Consider the following 18,740-nt stretch of genomic DNA (forward strand, 5'->3'; position numbering starts at 1 on the left):
CCTGAACGCTAGCTGTATTATAGCGCCATACCCGACAATTTCTTCTTAAAAAATCCGCTATTACTCTAATAGGTTTACGTCCAAATGAATCAAAATATTCTCCAACTTTTTCGTGGTTGATATGAATAGCTACCCAATGAGATCCTGGTTGTGAGTCAGGATCGAGATTGCATATAATAAATGTGGGTAAGTGTACGTGCATTGGTAGGCGATTCGAGGGGTACACGCTATACTGGATGCTGGGATGTATTTTATGGAGACTCATTTGCAGGTTTAATGTATTCATTTTTATTCCAACGCGTTTGACCTTCTACTCTTATATATTGCACTAAATACAATTCCAATTCCAATCAATCATCCACCTCAACTAACATCACGTTGTATTGTCATCCCAACATATGTGATATCTTATATGCATTTATTTAGAAAAGTAGGGAAATTATAAATGAGAAACCATATTTTTATTTATTATATTTCATTCCGTTTATTATTCTCAATTTAATCATAAGTACATAAAAGTCATTTCTTAACTACTATAATCCACACATACATTTCTGTTCTTATCTATTTCTATAATGTTTGAAAACTCTGCATAAACTAAGGTAATATCTAAATAAAACAATAATATGAAAACATTATCTTACAAAATATTATAAAACACATAAATAAATAATAATGAGTAATGAAATTATCTACAACTAAATTTCATAAACATATTATTAATAATTTAGTTCACATTTTTCTTTTGTTTTTTACTTGGAATTGCTAACGAGTTTATAATGGCCTAGTGGTATCGTATCTATATTATTTGGGAGAATGTGTCGCTTGGTATCATTAAAAGATAAACATGTTTTATTAATTTCTTGGGTGAAAATTGTATGTTTTAACGATTTAAATCGATACATTTTACAAAATTGAATATTTTTATTAAATAAACATGACTTATAATTGTCTAACGTTAATTTTTTTGTGACACATTTGTTAACACCCTTCGCCTTAGTAATAATTTTATCATCTACCTGTAATGCATACATTTTTGATCGCAAACCTACAAATTCTGTAAAGATTTTACCACAATTTTCATCTTTGAAATAACCTATTTTTTTCTTATTTAATTTAGGAAAGTTAAAAACATTATTTGCATCATAATCTGATGTATCGAAATGTGTACAAATGTCTGGTTTTATATCATTATAAAAGTTACTAGTAAATATTTGATAAATGAGACTGTCGGTATCTGTGTACAGTAGCTTCAGATTGGAAGTAAATTTCTCTTTCATGTAATTATAGTGGAAATCATACATAAGCGTTTTAGATATATCTAATATACAAAATCCGAGATAAATAGGTTTATTATATATTAACTTCATTTTATTTAATTGAATTGCAACAAGACTATCAGAAAATATTGAGACACTGTGAAAATTTGGTTGAGCAATTAGATCCCCAGCTCCTAATACTTTGCCCCTATTTTCCCAGTGGGTTAATAGTTTAACGTTTACACGTTTCTCAATATTTTCCATAGTCTTACCAAAAACAGCGTTGTTCATGAGTTTATAGAAATCTTTCTCAAAATCAGAATTAGCTTGGGTTCTTAATTGTGTATTAAGGTCTATATATTTATTTAACCATGGACTCTGCTTAAATTTTAATATTCTATGAACTTTTAATAATTTTAAACCCATTTTCAAACATTGAATTAAATTTCGATAATGAATAATATATTTGGATTTATTGTTTAAGTTTGGAATCAATCTAATTTCCTTAGCATCCCCAACTGGTATATTTTCTGGACAAAGAGGTAAATCCGAATGTTCATTATGTAAATCCACCGGATACTCCAGATCTACTTCTAATATAAAACCTATTTCTGATGAACAGCTTACATTAAAATCTGTATCAGCACTAACCCATTCAAAACCACCTGTAGGTAGATATTGTGACATTGCCCAACCATAAAGATTATTGGCATCGAAATACATTAAGAATGACTCTTTATCTTTCGCATTATAGTCAGACATGTAAACATTATTGGCTTTTGCATAGCGAGTGCTACATTGCGAAACACCTCCACGAATTCCTGATTTAATAAAAGCAATCATATCTATATCAGTAAGTAATTCAATTTCTGTTTGAGTATGTTTTAACATGGCATCCCAACTTAATCCAGGTGCTGTATAGTAATGAGCCGGATCTAAATCGTATGTTTTAATACAAACACTCCTAAAATTTTCAAAAATATCTGCTAATAATAAAACATCCGTTTTTAAATAAAGATTTGAATAATCTAACATATTTTTACAGTTGAAATGTTTCCAAACATCTTTGGCGTGGTTATAATCTTCATTAGAAATAATGGAATCTGTGAGAGTACTATAAAAGTGTGAAAGTTCTGGAAGTTGATTGTAGTTTAATGTATCAAAATCTTTAATAAATTCATATGGAAATACACCTTTTTTAGTCAGTCGTTTAAAGTCTTCTGAATTGGGAAAGCATTTTGATAATTCTTTAAAATTATTATTGTTTAAATTTTTTGCTAAAGTATCTAAGCTACTGGGTAAAAATTTTAGGGAATCCACAAAACGTAAAGTTACATTACTGTTATTTATTTTAAGTACCTTTGAAAATGATATGTATTTTTCTTTATTTTGCGGGAGTACTTCTACCTGACCTTCATCAAAGTTTAAGGCGTGTACGATAAAATGTGCATCATAATGACTTAAATTGTGCAAGAAGACTGGTATAGTGTAAGGTACTCTAAATTTTTCTGAACAAAGTTTATGTACGACCCCAACAAATTCACCAGTAAACCAATCGTGGTAAATCATTGAATCCCCACCCAAAATTTTATCACAAATATAACAATGATTAGATTTGCTAATTATATCTTGTTGTATTGGTGATATTTTACTTGCAACTTTTTGAAAACCAATTTTTTTAACAATTGTTTTCAAATTATCTTTAAGTGATTCCATAAATTTTAAAGCACAATTTTCACCAGTATATGTTACATATTTAGACAACTTATCATCGAATGAGCATTTAATGTAGTATCCAAAACTATATACATTATGTTTTTGTACATTTATTGTATGTGATTTTGAAGGATCGTTTGAACATGATGCTAAAGGGCTCAAAAAAGCCTCAAAATCCGAATATATAACAAAAGGTAACATCAATTTACGTTGAAATTTATCAAAACTTAATTTACTTTCAGATACAATATCACCCCACCAATTTTTTTTATTTTTATCTGCGTTTGGTATTTGTGTACAAATATGTCTGCAATCATTTTTTTGATGGTTATTTAAACGTTCAGATGTTGAAAAATATTGTAAACAAAAGTCGCAAAGATATATAGCTTCCTTGGATTTCGAAATTTGACTACTTATTAACCTTGACATATTTTTTATATAACAATAATGACCGATTTTACCCTGTGTCAAATATAGTAAATTTATATGAGTCGGCATTTTATTCTTTGTAAAATACAATGGCCCGACAATACAATGTTTTTTTCTTTGTTCATTATATTCCAATCCAAAAACATTAATGCTAATATTATTGAGACTTTCAATTTTGTGAATATCGCTTAATTTAACTGGAAATTTAATATTACCAAATTTTAATTTATGACTGTATTTGGTGTATGATGATACTCTATCCGAATTTTTGTGCATTGGAAATAAAGCAGATAACAGTGCCCACTTAAAACATGCGTCATCGCTGTTTTTAACATTTATCACAGCTTTTTTTATTTTTATGTCATGTGGTAATTCAATAAAGGATTTTCCTCTTAAAGGGTTAAATTGATTCAAATTCATATCCAAATGTAAAATTTTTTTCAGACTCCACCCACTATCCTTTCTCTCGAATGAATTTACATAGTTTATTAGAGAATTCGTGAGAGTTGTATAAAATATATTCAAATCATCACCAATACCAACAATAAAATTCATTGATTGGAAATCAAAAGTGTTGTTTATCTGTTTTGTCTCCTGAACAAAGTCACCATATAAAATGAAATTTATTTTTAAAATTGTGTGGTCTTCTATAGATTTATTTATTATTGTAAATATTGTATCTTTAACTGACGCGAGAAATGAATCTGGTGTCTCAAACTGTAAATCATTTTGATTTTCTGAAGTTACTCTATAGGTTATTATTCTATTACCGAACGCAGTCTCAATTATCTTAACATTGGGTTTTATCGAATGTTGTATTTTATCTACATTATTTTTGTGTGCATTGCTCCTTAGATGACTAGCGAAATATTTTTTGGAAAAATTTGTATTACAAATACAACAAAATTTCGTGTTAGAATTATTACCTTCATTCGATGTTGATGGCTCTTGTGAAGACCGTGAAAAATCCATGGTAGGTCCAGATTTTATTCTTTTGATATCAACAGAGTTAATATCAACATCTGCTTTCCTTTTGGTTCCGCAACCCATTTGATCAACCCTATCGAATAAAATTTTGATTTATTTAACTGTTAGACTTGCGAATAGACATACTTAATCATAACAAAAAATAAGAAATATGATTATTAAATATACTCACAGTTTTCTTTCGAATTCCTCACATAGCTCCATCATTCTTTGATCATAAAATGAGTTATTTAAATCACCTCTTTCTATTTCATCACAAACATTAAAAAGTTCAATTGTATCAATGTTTTCAAATTCATGATCCATTTCTTCAAAAAAGACACTAACACATTCTTGAGACATTGTAAATATATATATTCGTTTCACAACTATTTATTTCGTAACACACTTTTTACCTTAATGCGCAAAGGTCTTCAACACAATTCACAATGATTGACTTTGTACAATGCAACATAATATTTATACTAGAGGACAACTGAAACATTACTTAATTATATAACGTATGGTATTAGAATTTGATAGTAAGTTAATTAATTACTAATAAGGTCATCACGTAAAGATACTAAAGGAACCTAATTTTTAAAACTATAATGTTTTACATTATCTTCCTCGGATATTTCCTTTGTTATGTTATATACTACGTCTTTTATCTGAAGATCAATGTTGGAATCGTTTTTCATGTAATATTTAACACGAATATCTGCATTTTTCCAATGTTGTGAGACCGGGATTTCTTTTAACTTTTTTAAACTATACAAGTCGATTTTCACAAGTATGTCAGCGTCCATTCCATCATCTTTGTCTGTTGATATATATTGAATGTTCCCCTCCTTTCCTGCACGGCCAACAGTTGAAGAAAGTCTAGCTTTTTTCTTCTTTCGGTCTGGTTCTTGAATAAAAAAGTCATCTAAACGACTGGTCCCCTTATTTTTATTTACGTGTATGTTCGAAACCTCTTCTTCATCAGATAAAACATAATAATTATAGGGTCTGAAACATTTTTCCACATCTTTCAGGTTGTATGAAGGCTGAAATATAACATTAACAAATCAAAATGTATTTTAAAAAAATTAATAAGATTTTATTAAAGAAACCTTGGAAAACAAATTTTAAAAATATAAATAACTCACCTCCATTTTTGATATTAGAACACTACACACTTTCTACACGTTGTCCTGTGATTCATACCACAATACTATATTTTTCTTTACAATATCTGTATTTAATAAATTAATGTTAATCGATTGTTACCTCAAATATTTATTAAACAATTATAAATTCATTATCATCCTAATGTTGTCGTTAAAAACAAATTAAAACTCAATGAAATAGCAAATAAATTAAGAGCTTAAGACCGGTACTCAGGTACCGGTATACATTTTCTTAACGAAGGTAATGGGATATCGAGGGAGCAATACTCAGATGGATACTGTTTACTAGCCTTTGATTTAACCCCCGACTTATCAGCTAACTCTAATATTCACTGGAATCTCATTCGTCATGGTAGTGTGAGAATGGAAGTAAGATTCGAGAACGCATTGACTGAAACAATTAACTGTGTAGTTTATGCAGAGTTTTCAAACATTATAGAAATAGATAAGAACAGAAATGTATGTGTGGATTATAGTAGTTAAGAAATGACTTTTATGTACTTATGATTAAATTGAGAATAATAAACGGAATGAAATATAATAAATAAAAATATGGTTTCTCATTTATAATTTCCCTACTTTTCTAAATAAATGCATATAAGATATCACATATGTTGGGATGACAATACAACGTGATGTTAGTTGAGGTGGATGATTGATTGGAATTGGAATTGTATTTAGTGCAATATATAAGAGTAGAAGGTCAAACGCGTTGGAATAAAAATGAATACATTAAACCTGCAAATGAGTCTCCATAAAATACATCCCAGCATCCAGTATAGCGTGTACCCCTCGAATCGCCTACCAATGCACGTACACTTACCCACATTTATTATATGCAATCTCGATCCTGACTCACAACCAGGATCTCATTGGGTAGCTATTCATATCAACCACGAAAAAGTTGGAGAATATTTTGATTCATTTGGACGTAAACCTATTAGAGTAATAGCGGATTTTTTAAGAAGAAATTGTCGGGTATGGCGCTATAATACAGCTAGCGTTCAGGACATCTATTCTGCCTTTTGTGGGGAGTATTGTGTAGTATATTTGTACTACAAGTTCTGGGGTTTCAGCTTGGAAGATTACCTCAGAAATTTTTCGTATGACTCGCCAAGAAATGACATGACACTAGTAAAGTTGTATTGTAACATAATGCAAATAAACACATAAAACACGGAAATCATATTTTTAATGTTCAGTAAATCCTTTTCCCATCTGTCCTGGTGCATTTGCAGGTAAATGCGCATGGTAATTTGCTAATTATGGATACGAAACTGACTCGGTGATTAGTAAATGAGGATTTGGACGAGACGTTACATTCTTATTATGAGGTGATTAGTAAATCGATTAATTTGCAACGTATAGCAAAACCTAACTTCGAAACAGAGAGAAATATCGCTTCGGGAGTGAGTGCTATCGACTCAGCACGGTCTGTTTAGTGGGGAAAGAGACCAAACTTTTTTTTTTTTTTTTTTTTTTTTAGGCGGGGACTGCCGCTGAGCCAGAAACACACGGGGGGTTAGGTTGACTGAGGCAGCGAGTGAGGCAGTCCCCGGCACGGGGGGTTAGGTTGACTGAGGCAGCGAGTGAGGCAGAACCCGGCACGGGGGGTTAGGTTGACTGAGGCAGCGAGTGAGGCAGAACCCGTGAATCCCTACTACTCCCGTTTGGATTTTGTGTTATTCTAAGTGCCAGACGCAACTTACAAGACGTATATTTTTATTTAATTTTCTATAAAACAAATTGTCAAATGTGTCTTCTGAAATATGCTGCTTGCAGTATTCCGGGAAATGTTTTATTAGTTATTTACTTTACGACGAAATACAAAATGACGACAAAATTTTATGTTCTCAAAGTCACCCAATTGTATTAGGTGTTATAACGATTTACTAAAAGTAAACTTATCTGTTGTTTGTACAATTTATAATTGAATATTTCTATCAAATAGTTTTAATTAGAGCCATAACATTAGATTAACAAAATCGAAAATTATTCTAATTTCTCTTGTATAATGAATAAAACTCTAATCTATTGGTATGTACAACGGTATCATTACCAGATGCCAAAATATAAATTAAAACATGGTAAGATAAATTGACAACCCTGATCCCATGAGAGTTTATTACCTATCTACTTACAATCATATTAGATGCGGAGATGATTTTGTATCGAAATTAGTTTTTGATGAAAGATAAATTATATAGGAATTAAATAATATATTTTACTTCAATATGCAATTTAAACCATTTAATGATTAGGTGTTATTCAATTATTAAAATAAATAAAATTACATATCTTCGTCAGTTCTATACTACAAATTGTTACTTAGAAGACAAAATCCAGATTTTAGTTAGGGATTAGGACCGAGTCAAGAATCAGTCCCGTCACACTCTGAACCTCCTTTGCGTTTTGGGTTACCAATTCCAATAACAATTAAAAGAGGTAGCACTCAAAACCCCTTAATCAGTTTGTTTTCTATTGTATTGTGAATAATTAATATTAAGATAATTTCGCTGTAGCAATTAGCGTTGCATAGTATGAGGGTGCTTCTAGTGCTGGCGTGCCTCCAATGTTCTTTTTAACACGAGAATATTCACGTGAATTCAGACATTTTTACAGAGACTTTAAGTTTTAAATGATAGTCCTAGAATGCCGTGAGAATGGCGGGTGCTAACGATTGTTATTTTTGTAAAGCGTACTTGACTCTAACATTTTATCTACGTGAATTTTTAACGAATTTATACACTATGCTATTTATAATACATATGTGTTTAATATGTTAGTGATACTTCAAATAACCCGCACCGGTGCATGATTTAATTTTAAATATATTATTACTACTAGCTAAAACCTGTATATTGTGACACCTTTAAATTACATGTTGTCATGGGCATAGCAATGCTTGGTGTGCAGTAGGTAATAATGTCATTATTCTATATCCTCAAGCCTACCCTCATTTTCTTCTGATGCAACAGTAAATGCTGCATAATAATAAAGTCTGTTGAGGGTACAGCTCCCTATCCCTCTTCTTATTGATGTAACACTGAATATTGCTGTTAGATGCTTCTATACGAAGATTAACCGTGTGAATATTAAGTATGGTTAACTACTGGAGAAGGGCCAAATCCGGTAACGGCCAACACATGAAGTATTTATTCTAAACTAGCTGTCCTAGTATTAGTACCTAGTATTAAAACATTTTGGTAGAAATGACGGCAAGTTAAGTTCCTAAATTTAATAAGCTTGCTAAGAACTCGGCGTAGTCTATAAAAATATTTTCGTAAATTAATTTTATTATAATAAAATATACTTACACTCACACAAACAATATTTGTTGATAACTAATTAAATGATGGCAAATTAGAAAATATGAATATGAGATAATGAGGTTTTGTTTGTATAAAATCAGATTACAGATGGGTTTCGATACTTACTAATGTATTACTAATGTATCTTTGGTGATCATAAAACTCTTTCTTTTTCTAAAATTATCTAATTCAAAGCAGCTTTTGTTTAAAAAACATATTTAAATAACGATACTGTAATAGGTACTTGCCTAAGGTCACAGATGAGTGCGTGATAGAAGCACAGAGAGCGGTGAAGTAGGCACGAGTGCTGGCACAAATCCAAAAATCGGTGCACCCACAGTTTACAGTTTAATATCGATTTGACTCAAAGCCTTCCCGAGTGAGTGTTGGCCAATGTGTCACTATTTCGGAAGTATTAATTACTTGATTTCTCATTTAACGTGAAAGATTTTTTCTGTTTCGTAACAGGATGATTCAAATAATCATCTGTAATTTCAAAAATGCGATGGGTTCTAACTTCTTATGCATTTATTGTTGGTTATCGTAGGCTCTCTTATTTCTTTAGTTATAAATACTGATAATGTATTGCTTCAAAAAATAGTGAGACATGTAGTGGTATAACTGCAAGAAGGGTGCAACTGAGTAATTTTTGTTATGGATTTTCACAGCGTCATCTATTTCATATATTTTTTAAAAAACAATCTCAGACGCAACTGCAATCTCTGATGCTTACCATCAGAAATTGCAGTTGCTTCTGAATTCGATTGTTAAGGATGTGTTTTTTAATATTATAGCGCATGACTAATATTATATAATTTTATTATTATATATTAAAGAACATTCTATTTGTAAATAAATTCGTTTAATTTAACTCCCATATGAACCTCTACTAAATTAAACGACAAATTTAGTTAAAAGTTTAGGGAACAATATATTTAATAAATTAATGCTTACATGTATGTCTCCGAAGGATCAAATCGTAAATATATACAATGTATTCGCAAGAAGGTTGTTTTCGCATCGACGCCCCAGCACACCTGTTTGAAAGTAGCTTGTTTACGGCTTTCAGTGAGAGGCTTATTATTACTGGAAAACTTAGCGTTCTTAAAACAAATTAATTCTCCAAGAAATATTCTTTGAACTACGGTGGCTTGTTGCTTAATAACGACGTATTTTTATAAGTCTTTTATTATTTTAAACCATAATAGTTACGCTCTTGATTGCTATGTATTAACATTTAAAACAAACATAGAAAAAATCACTGCAAACAAGAATTCTAAAATTACTTGTAAATAAAAACACAAAGATAAAATGTAAAGGGGATTACTCTAAACTATATAAAACAGGTAAAATCTTACCGGCTAGCTGAAACACAAATATCTTCTACTTGTAAACAATCATAGTAAACAGGAGCGTTTATATGATTTGGTGCATCATAAAACTGGTAAAAAGTCCAAAGGTAAATTTGAAATACCCAAGGTACAAAATTGCTATGGAGATAGAACATTGAAAAAACGAGTCCCATACTTACTCAATTGTTTACCCGAGGATATAAGCCGTGAGCCTAAACTTGCTAACTTAACTTGTAACTATTTACGTAATTTATTTGTGTTAATATAACCTTATTAATTAATTTATAAGCTATGTTTATATAAAGCGAGTTACCTGCAGTTAAACTGCGTATGCAGTTTTGCAGGGTATGGTTGAATTGAAAGTAATTTTTTACGAATGAATATATTACATACATACATACATATTTGTATGATATTTAAAGTAAATAAGGCGGTCAATCTTTTGTACTTGACACACGTCGATCTTTGGGGTTAAGGGTAAGATTTATAACCGTATTTTAACATAAACAAAACATGTTTTCGAATAAATATTTCTATAAGACAGGTTTCTTTACTATGTTAACAAAATAGCGAGGTTTTTAGTATCTTATGTTTATGGTGTACCCCAGTGTTAATTATATTAAAGGCTTAAAAAACATACCATAATTGTCTTTCTATTTGTATTGAACCAACACTTTATAAAGTTTACTTGAAAGATTTGTTCGCACGAGACATCTTGCAGATAAGTTTGTTCTGTAAAATACTGTACTATTTTACTGTTATATGCTTAACGAATGATACAAACTTTGAACCCTTTGTAACGTATTAAATGAAGTTTAAGTACCCCACGTAACACTATTTCGCTGTAATATATTGAAGGCTCGTTAGAAATTCCAATATTCGCTCGAGTATTTAATACCACCGATAGACATTAAAGGTAGGATACGTTATATGCCTCATGCGACGGGGAAGTATATGGACTCTGGGAAGCCCTCGCCAGTTGAGTGGCCAACTTTGTCGGTGAAGCGACTTTATTTCTGTTTAATTTTATACTCATATTTTTTAGAAAAGCACTCATTGAAATTAACCTGCTCCTAAGTTTACGACAGAAGAATTGAATTATTTTGAATGATTAAAATACTACAATATATGTTCAATAATATCTAAACATCTCGTAAATAAAGTCTCAGAAGGTTTTTACATAGCTTTTTTATTCCTATATGTACTGTTACTGTTAGTTATTATAAAACTTTATCATAGAAACACTTCATGACTCTCTTATAAGTGGCTATTTGATCACTGCGTAGAATAGATAAATTAAATAACCAAATTTCTTTAAGCTCTAAGGTTGTTTAAAGCCTTGAAAGCCACAATTACTACGGGACCAATTTATTAGTTTAAAAACCATTAAGCCTTTGTAATATTAGGACACAATCAAATAAGTTCCGTAGAAGCGTTTTAAAGAGTCGATAAGCGCTCCCGTACCTTTCTGCAAGTGGCATGCGTGTTGGAAAAAACTTTAGTTTCTGAGGTTCTACGATAAGGTCTGATCTGCGGAAGACAGCGTTGCAGCGTGCAGACGGGATCGATATTGCACCTCATCCCACCCCTCGTCGGCTGAAAGTTTTGCGATAAGTACGAACTAGCGCGTGCTACGCAACGCAATATTGTTAGCTTGAAACAACGGGTATTAAAGTGGAGATTCGATTTAAATGAAATAGAGCTTTATGTTTTTTTTGTAAAATAACTGTTGCGATATGAAGAAATGCATGTCTTTCTAAGTCTGCTTTTCATATAATTTTTTAGTTTGATGTAATAAAATAAACAATATCTTAACATTAAGGTTTTTTTTAATCACTTGCTAATGCTAAATTAACATTTGTTCGTTTAGGGAAGAATAGCAATGTGTATCCGGCCAAAAGCGACTAGGTGTTTCAGACACAACACATAGTTGCCTAATGAAATATTATAAATAAGGCAGATGCAGAAACATTTCTGCATTTTCCGGGATATAATAATCAGGCATTCCGGGATATAATAATCGACTTAGAACCATTCAACGCATCCATGCGATGGAAGATATACAAATGATAAATATGCAAATGATACAAGTCTTTCGATGAAGTTTTAGCATGGTCCACGTAAATGTTTTTTATTCGCAACTTTGCGAAGTTTCCAGATATTTTCTTTGAGAAGAGGATTTAATTTATACTTTAGTTTACTCGCTCCTGAGTTTGTACTGAACCTCATAAAACTTTTACGTGTAGTTAATAGAATCTTGTTATTAGTTATTACCTATAACCATTAGTGATTGCCTCAAGGGCTACTTTCAGCCGTACTGGTGAGGTACGGCGATCATATAAGTCTCTGTGGTAGTCCTGAATATGTTCCAGTGCTTAGAACTTTAGTTTTAGATATACTCTATGGTCTTGGCAAGGATTGGACTCGATACAGTTTTATTTATATAGAACAGGGGGCAAACTGGCAGGAGGCTCACCTGATGTTATGTGACACCGCCGCCCATGGACATATCAACCCATGGACAATCCGCCCATGGACAATAATTTAATTTAGTATACTAATATTATGAATGCAATGTCTGCAAATTTTGACCTAGCGACATTATTGCTAAATGACATAGCTGAAAGTATTATATTTAATATCATTAAATATAATACTTTTCCTATTTAATTACCATTTGTATAATAAATAATTCACGCGATTATAACCCGCATGGAAAGCGGAAGTCACGGGACGAGCGATGGCCATCCAAAAAAACCTGGCGTTTTAGATGAGGCATAGACAGCCGTCAAGACTTGGACCCACGTAAATACGAGGCTCGACCCAAATACGAGGCTCAATAATGCGATGGAGACTCACTGCTACATCTAGGGTATAGGACATTAAGTCATCGTAATTATTTCCCGTTTAAACGGAAAGTCGCTCGGGCAACAGCTAATTAATTATGTTAAATTTAAATATGTAATAGACAAAAGAAAACTAACTTCCGCAAATACTGCAATAGTGGTTTCGAAATTCAAATATTCCGTGAGTACGGTAATTACTTAAAAGTTTCAATTCAAAGTTTTGAATATGAAACTAATAAAGTATTTAGGGGACGGCGAATAAGCGATGTATTTCGTTGCAGTGCCGAAGAGTTGGAAGAAAGTTAGCGGTTGCGACCGCAACCGTCGCATTATGGTACTAGATTTGTCTATCTGAAAAACTTTTGATAACGAATCCGCAAAATATACTTTACACAAAACTTATTTTATTTAAAGATTTTTGTTTTGTTAAAAGCATTTTAATGTTTTTAAAAACATCTAAAATAATGTTGTCTGTTCTTGTTTTAATTTGGTTTTCTGGAAAATTTTTGTTCCTCAATAAAAGAGAGTTAGATATTTCTAATAAGATTATTTTTGTATGATTGCTTATTTAATAATAGCTGCAGTTAATGTATAACAATATTGTAACTCTACTGAAGCAAGTATTTTCACTATCATTGTATAGATTTTGTATCCAATTAATTTGATTTTGTATTTCAAGCATGGTTCCAACTAAAAATGAAGTAGGTGACAGAGTTCCCGGTCCTTAAAATGATCGGGGAGTTTCTATCATGTATAGCCAGTAAGACTAGAATTATGTAATTGTAATTACGTCCAGATCTATAACTCTACGTCCGCGACGACCAAGTTTTACGGTAACGAGCACGCCTCACATATAACGGCTCGCGAGTTGCGGCCAGCTGCTGTTGGGAATTCGTTTTTTCAACACAATATAGCACTGTACAACTTGTTCATTTCTTTAATTTAGGGGTCGTTCAATTGTTACGTAAGCAGATTTACTGCAATTTATCCCCCACCTCATCTTGTCAGGCTAAGTAAGTAAAGCTCTCAAAAATATTAAAATGCGTTTCGTTTTCAAGCATATACAATGTGGACAAGAGTAGTGCTAGTAAATAATCACTGTTGACGTAATCACCAAAAAACAAAATCAAAGACCTTATAGTGTGTACATTATACTTGAAGGGCTTACAAACTATAATACAATTATTACATTTGATTGTATGTTTGATTGCTTTGAATTGTCTCCCTACATGAACATAGACTATATTTTTTATAAATATCATTTTTGAAAAGAGAAAAGCTTTAGGCTTTAGAACATCGTGCTACGACCAGCATATTAATTATTAGTAAAAGAAAAATAGAAATTCGATTAGACCTCAGTATTCCTATCAAATAACTAATACTTTGTTTCGTTATCGATTTTGATATATAGAAATGATGCTAAATCTCAACTAAAACCCTTACTCTCTGAGTCAAGTTAACGTAGTAGCAAAATAAAGAAAGAAAATCTTTATTACACACAATAAACTTTAATATACACAATTAAAGAATACTTAGGCAAAATAACTTACAATATACCTAGACTATTATAATATGGACTACAGAGTAGTACAACTGAATTGTCTTTGTTGAATATACTTATAGTTTTATATAAAAAAGAAAAAAAGTGTTTCGAACTATAACACCTTGCCAGTTAATAAATCCTCATTAATTATATAGTTTGAACTCGACGTGCAATAAATGGCCCGCAACTTATTCCTTATATTCAGAGGGCAGAGTGCGTGATCTGAATGAGTAAAAAGCCGAACTTAGCTCCAGGGTTGCAAAAATGTCATCCTATGGAAATGTACCTCAAATCGTTGAGGTACAAGCGATACTTGATACGTTGTGTTGATAACAAAATATATACAATAATATTTTTATCATGGTTTAGATTGTTTATAGTAGCATCAAGAATGCGAGAATGAGGTCTCTTTTTTTTAAATTAATAAGATTATTAATGATTTTTGGTTTTCCTTTCATTTGTAACAGGCTAAGTAGAGGACATTGAACTCTGGAGCATAACCTGTTATTGTAATTTTTTATTTTTCAGAATTTACTACTAGTTGAAGAAATAAATACTTATTTATATACCTGTGTGGTTGACCCGCAATCTAACAGTTCATTTTTTTTATTTTCTATCGACAACCCTAACAATCTTCTACATAAAGATTTATTTTCATCTGTAACTGAGAAGACGCGACAGTTTTTCCCAATTATAAGGAGTAACCGTCTCTTCTATTAGCGTCATGTCAATGGAATCAGGCCCCTGTGTTTGTCTTTGCTCTAAGCGAATTTAAAATTAGAGTGCCGAGACGTTTAAATAAAAATAAAACCTAAGTTCTAGACTTCCTTGATGCTAGAACGCAATTTAAAAAACGCCAGGATTATATTCCTTTTTACGTTAAGTAAAATTGAAGTTTTCTACACGATCAGGGTTGAGACTTTTTATATTCAAACTTATAAGTGCGTACTTAATCTATTTAATTGTTAGAATTTTGCTTTAATTAGACTCAAGATATCTTTGGAAAAATATAACTTATCGCAAAGGTGGCACTAATGGCAGTGTGATTTTCCTTTTTTTTATAATACGTTTCATGAATTTCAGCTAAAAGTTGATGAGAATGTTTTAATTAAAGTTAAGGTAACTGTGATACATACTTTTGTATAGACAATGTGAAAATATTTTCAACAGTCAATAAATATTTGAGGTAAAGTCGAAAGCGTTAACATTGATCCTATTTGTGGACAAATCGCGCGTTCAATATTATCTGTGAGGGTACAGAATAGCCCACCGTATTACCTAAAAGCTCTCGGTATAAACTGATTCAAAGAAGCCTTCGGCGCCAAAGCTCAGCGTTGAAAGTAAATATTCGAATATCGCCATTCGTAAACCTTCGGCCGAGCTTTCGTTAAATTAATTCCTTTTTAGAGGAAACATTCGGAATTTCTGTGTAATTTTTACCTTCACTTTAAATAGCTGTCAAACGAAATTCAATTTGAGAGTCTGTGATGTTCTTTGAGACTCGTTTCAAAACTATATTTAAAGCTTTTTCTTTAAACACTATATGAAGTTTAATTATTGATATTTGATAAATTGCATAAGAAGAAGCGATTGAGTATCATTAATTATCTTGATACACGTTTTAAAAATATGTTTTTTTTAAGACTTGTTAAAAATAATAATTAATTGTTAATATATATATACGATAGATGGCGTTAGTTCTTGTCAGAGTAAAGATTTTATATTGAGTTTGAAATTTAAAGATGATAATCGTAAAATTGTTGGGTTATTTTAAAGAACTTTTCATAGAACATCTTACATGTCAGTACAATATTATAATAATAATTAATCTTTTTTATCGTTAATTAATATATGTTTATAAATATTTCACATATATTATATTAATCGTGTTAAGATTAGTTTGTATTAGATTTTTAAAGTAAATTTCTATTTTGGGAAAGTCATATTTTTTTTTCAATTGTATGTCATTGGCTTGGTCCAGCCACACTCTGTCTGCCGTATCATGTGAATATTATCAGCCTAGCTTCGTAACCCTCTCCAACGAACGATTATTATACCAGACTGGGGTGCTTTTTAACGTGTGGTTTGCACGATCCGGCGTTGGCCAGTTAGGGTCTTACTCATAGCATTGCTTTACATTGTCTCTATTATAAATAATATTATATAAATATCGTAATTGTCGGAAATCGCCTAATGATTACAGAAAGTTTCTTGGTAAGATTTTTATCCTTATTCAATATTAAAAGTTAATAAAATTTTGGGTTGTAAAAATAATATACAATACATTCACAATCTTACACAATATCAAAACGTTTAGTTATATGCAATTATGTACATCTGTATAAAGCTGATCCGTTGTTTGTCTGATATGGTTTGTATAAGATGGTTTTCCGTTGAAATAAATGCTTTGTTTCTATTATCCATCAACTAGCAATTCTATTTCTCGTCGGTCATACTCCAAACATCCCGAGCCACTCAACATCCATTCGGATAATTCGCCAAGATTACAGACGCAATAAAACCGCTCGAAAAATTCAAGAAGCAACGATATTTGTAGTTACATCAGATGGGCGCAATTATACAGCTCTTTATACGTTAATGCTGCACTTTAAAACGTTTTAACGTACCTTAGTTTGCAGTTACAGCTTTTGTACCAACAAAAATGTACGTAAATAAACTTAGGGGAACGAACGTTGCGCTTTCTTGTTTCGTATGATCTGCAGTTCTAAACAATTGAAATTCGTAATTTGTATTGACTGCGTAATACACTAGTCATTGTAACACGAAATTGCTTTCTAAAATCTATGGGAACATGGTGTATTGGTTGCAGCTCCTTACAAACATTATGTAAAAAAAACTTGACGATTAAAAAGAGTGGCGGAGAGTTTATTGCCAGTTCTTCTCTTCCGTTCTACGCCCTTGATTTGCTAACTGGCAGTAAATGTAAAATTACAATTATTTAATGAATATTTTTTTTTATTTATATCATTATCTTATATCATGACAATTTAGTAAGCATTTTACCGTAAAACTAGTGAGCAATTACGACGTAAGAAAACTTTTTATTCATTTACATCTACCCTTATCTTGGATTACGTACTTTTCATACACTAAAATTACATAAACAACCATGTATAATTATTGACTTCTATGCCAATTTTTGTTATAAATAGGACATACGAGAACGGTGTGGCATTTATATAAACCTGACTTTGAAAGAGTTTTTAAATAATAATGGTTTTAAAGCGTAAAAAGTGTTAAGAAAAGGACTGCAGAGGCTGCGAGTTTTCATGAAAAATATTTTTTCACATTCGTATTTTATTTCAATATTTCAATACCAAGAAAAATGGCAATATGTAAGATTACTATTATTATCAGACTATGTCATTAACAGAAATTTATTAATAAAATACATCCTCTTAAGTTGTTATGTATGTTATGTAAAATTGAATCCGAAGTTCGTTTGACATATAGATCCTATTAGATGTTGTGTTGCACAATGTATTCTAAGAAGCAGAAAATTGTGTTTCAAAAATAGATTTTTCCTGAAGAGCATATTTTAAGTTGTCGCAAGGAATAAACTTCAGAGCAACCTACGCTTTGAGAATGCATTTTAAAGTAGGTAGTTTATAGGTACTTGCTGTAAGTTTTCCAGGAACAAGTTTGGACAAAATAGCAGGTAGTGATTTTGTGTCTAAATATTTAATGATAATGCTTACTTAGTAATGAGAAATGGCATGGAATTTTAAAGGTATCGTTAGTATGAAGTTGGAGCTGTAAACACATACAGTTACCATTATTGTCAAACATTTCACTTATAAATAAACATACGCCATAATTGGTAAAACATACCTTCGGAACATCCAAAATTTATACTTTAAAGTATTATATAATCATATATTTATAAAAAAAAAAAACTATTTGTGATGATTTGTATTGTGCTTATATTTCTGTATTGTGCTGTAAATCTTCTGAATAAATAAATAAATAGTTACGCTTGTTAATGAAGATGCTATATTACGTTAGAGATCAGTGTTGGCCTAGTGCCTTCAGTGTGCGACTGTCATAGGTCGTAGGTTTGAACCACGGCCGTGCTGGTGCACATTGGTCCAGTGGTATACAGTTATAATAAAAATGGACTATATA

At 31.2% G+C, this 18,740-nt stretch overlaps 1 long non-coding RNA gene across 1 annotated transcript; it reads right to left on the bottom strand.

Moving 5' to 3' along the window:
* Window positions 1–4,158: 4,158 nt before the first annotated feature.
* LOC123689151 lies at window positions 4,159–6,044 on the bottom strand. The gene is made up of 3 exons (XR_006750191.1): window positions 5,522–6,044; window positions 4,564–5,419; window positions 4,159–4,464 (listed from the first exon to the last, which is right to left on the bottom strand). It is a non-coding gene; the product is annotated as an uncharacterized LOC123689151 (long non-coding RNA).
* Between the last annotated feature and the right edge of the window lie 12,696 nt (window positions 6,045–18,740).

The sequence above is a fragment of the Pieris rapae genome, chromosome 4 (genome assembly GCF_905147795.1).
Source record: "Pieris rapae chromosome 4, ilPieRapa1.1, whole genome shotgun sequence".
Lineage (NCBI taxonomy): Eukaryota > Metazoa > Arthropoda > Insecta > Lepidoptera > Pieridae > Pieris > Pieris rapae.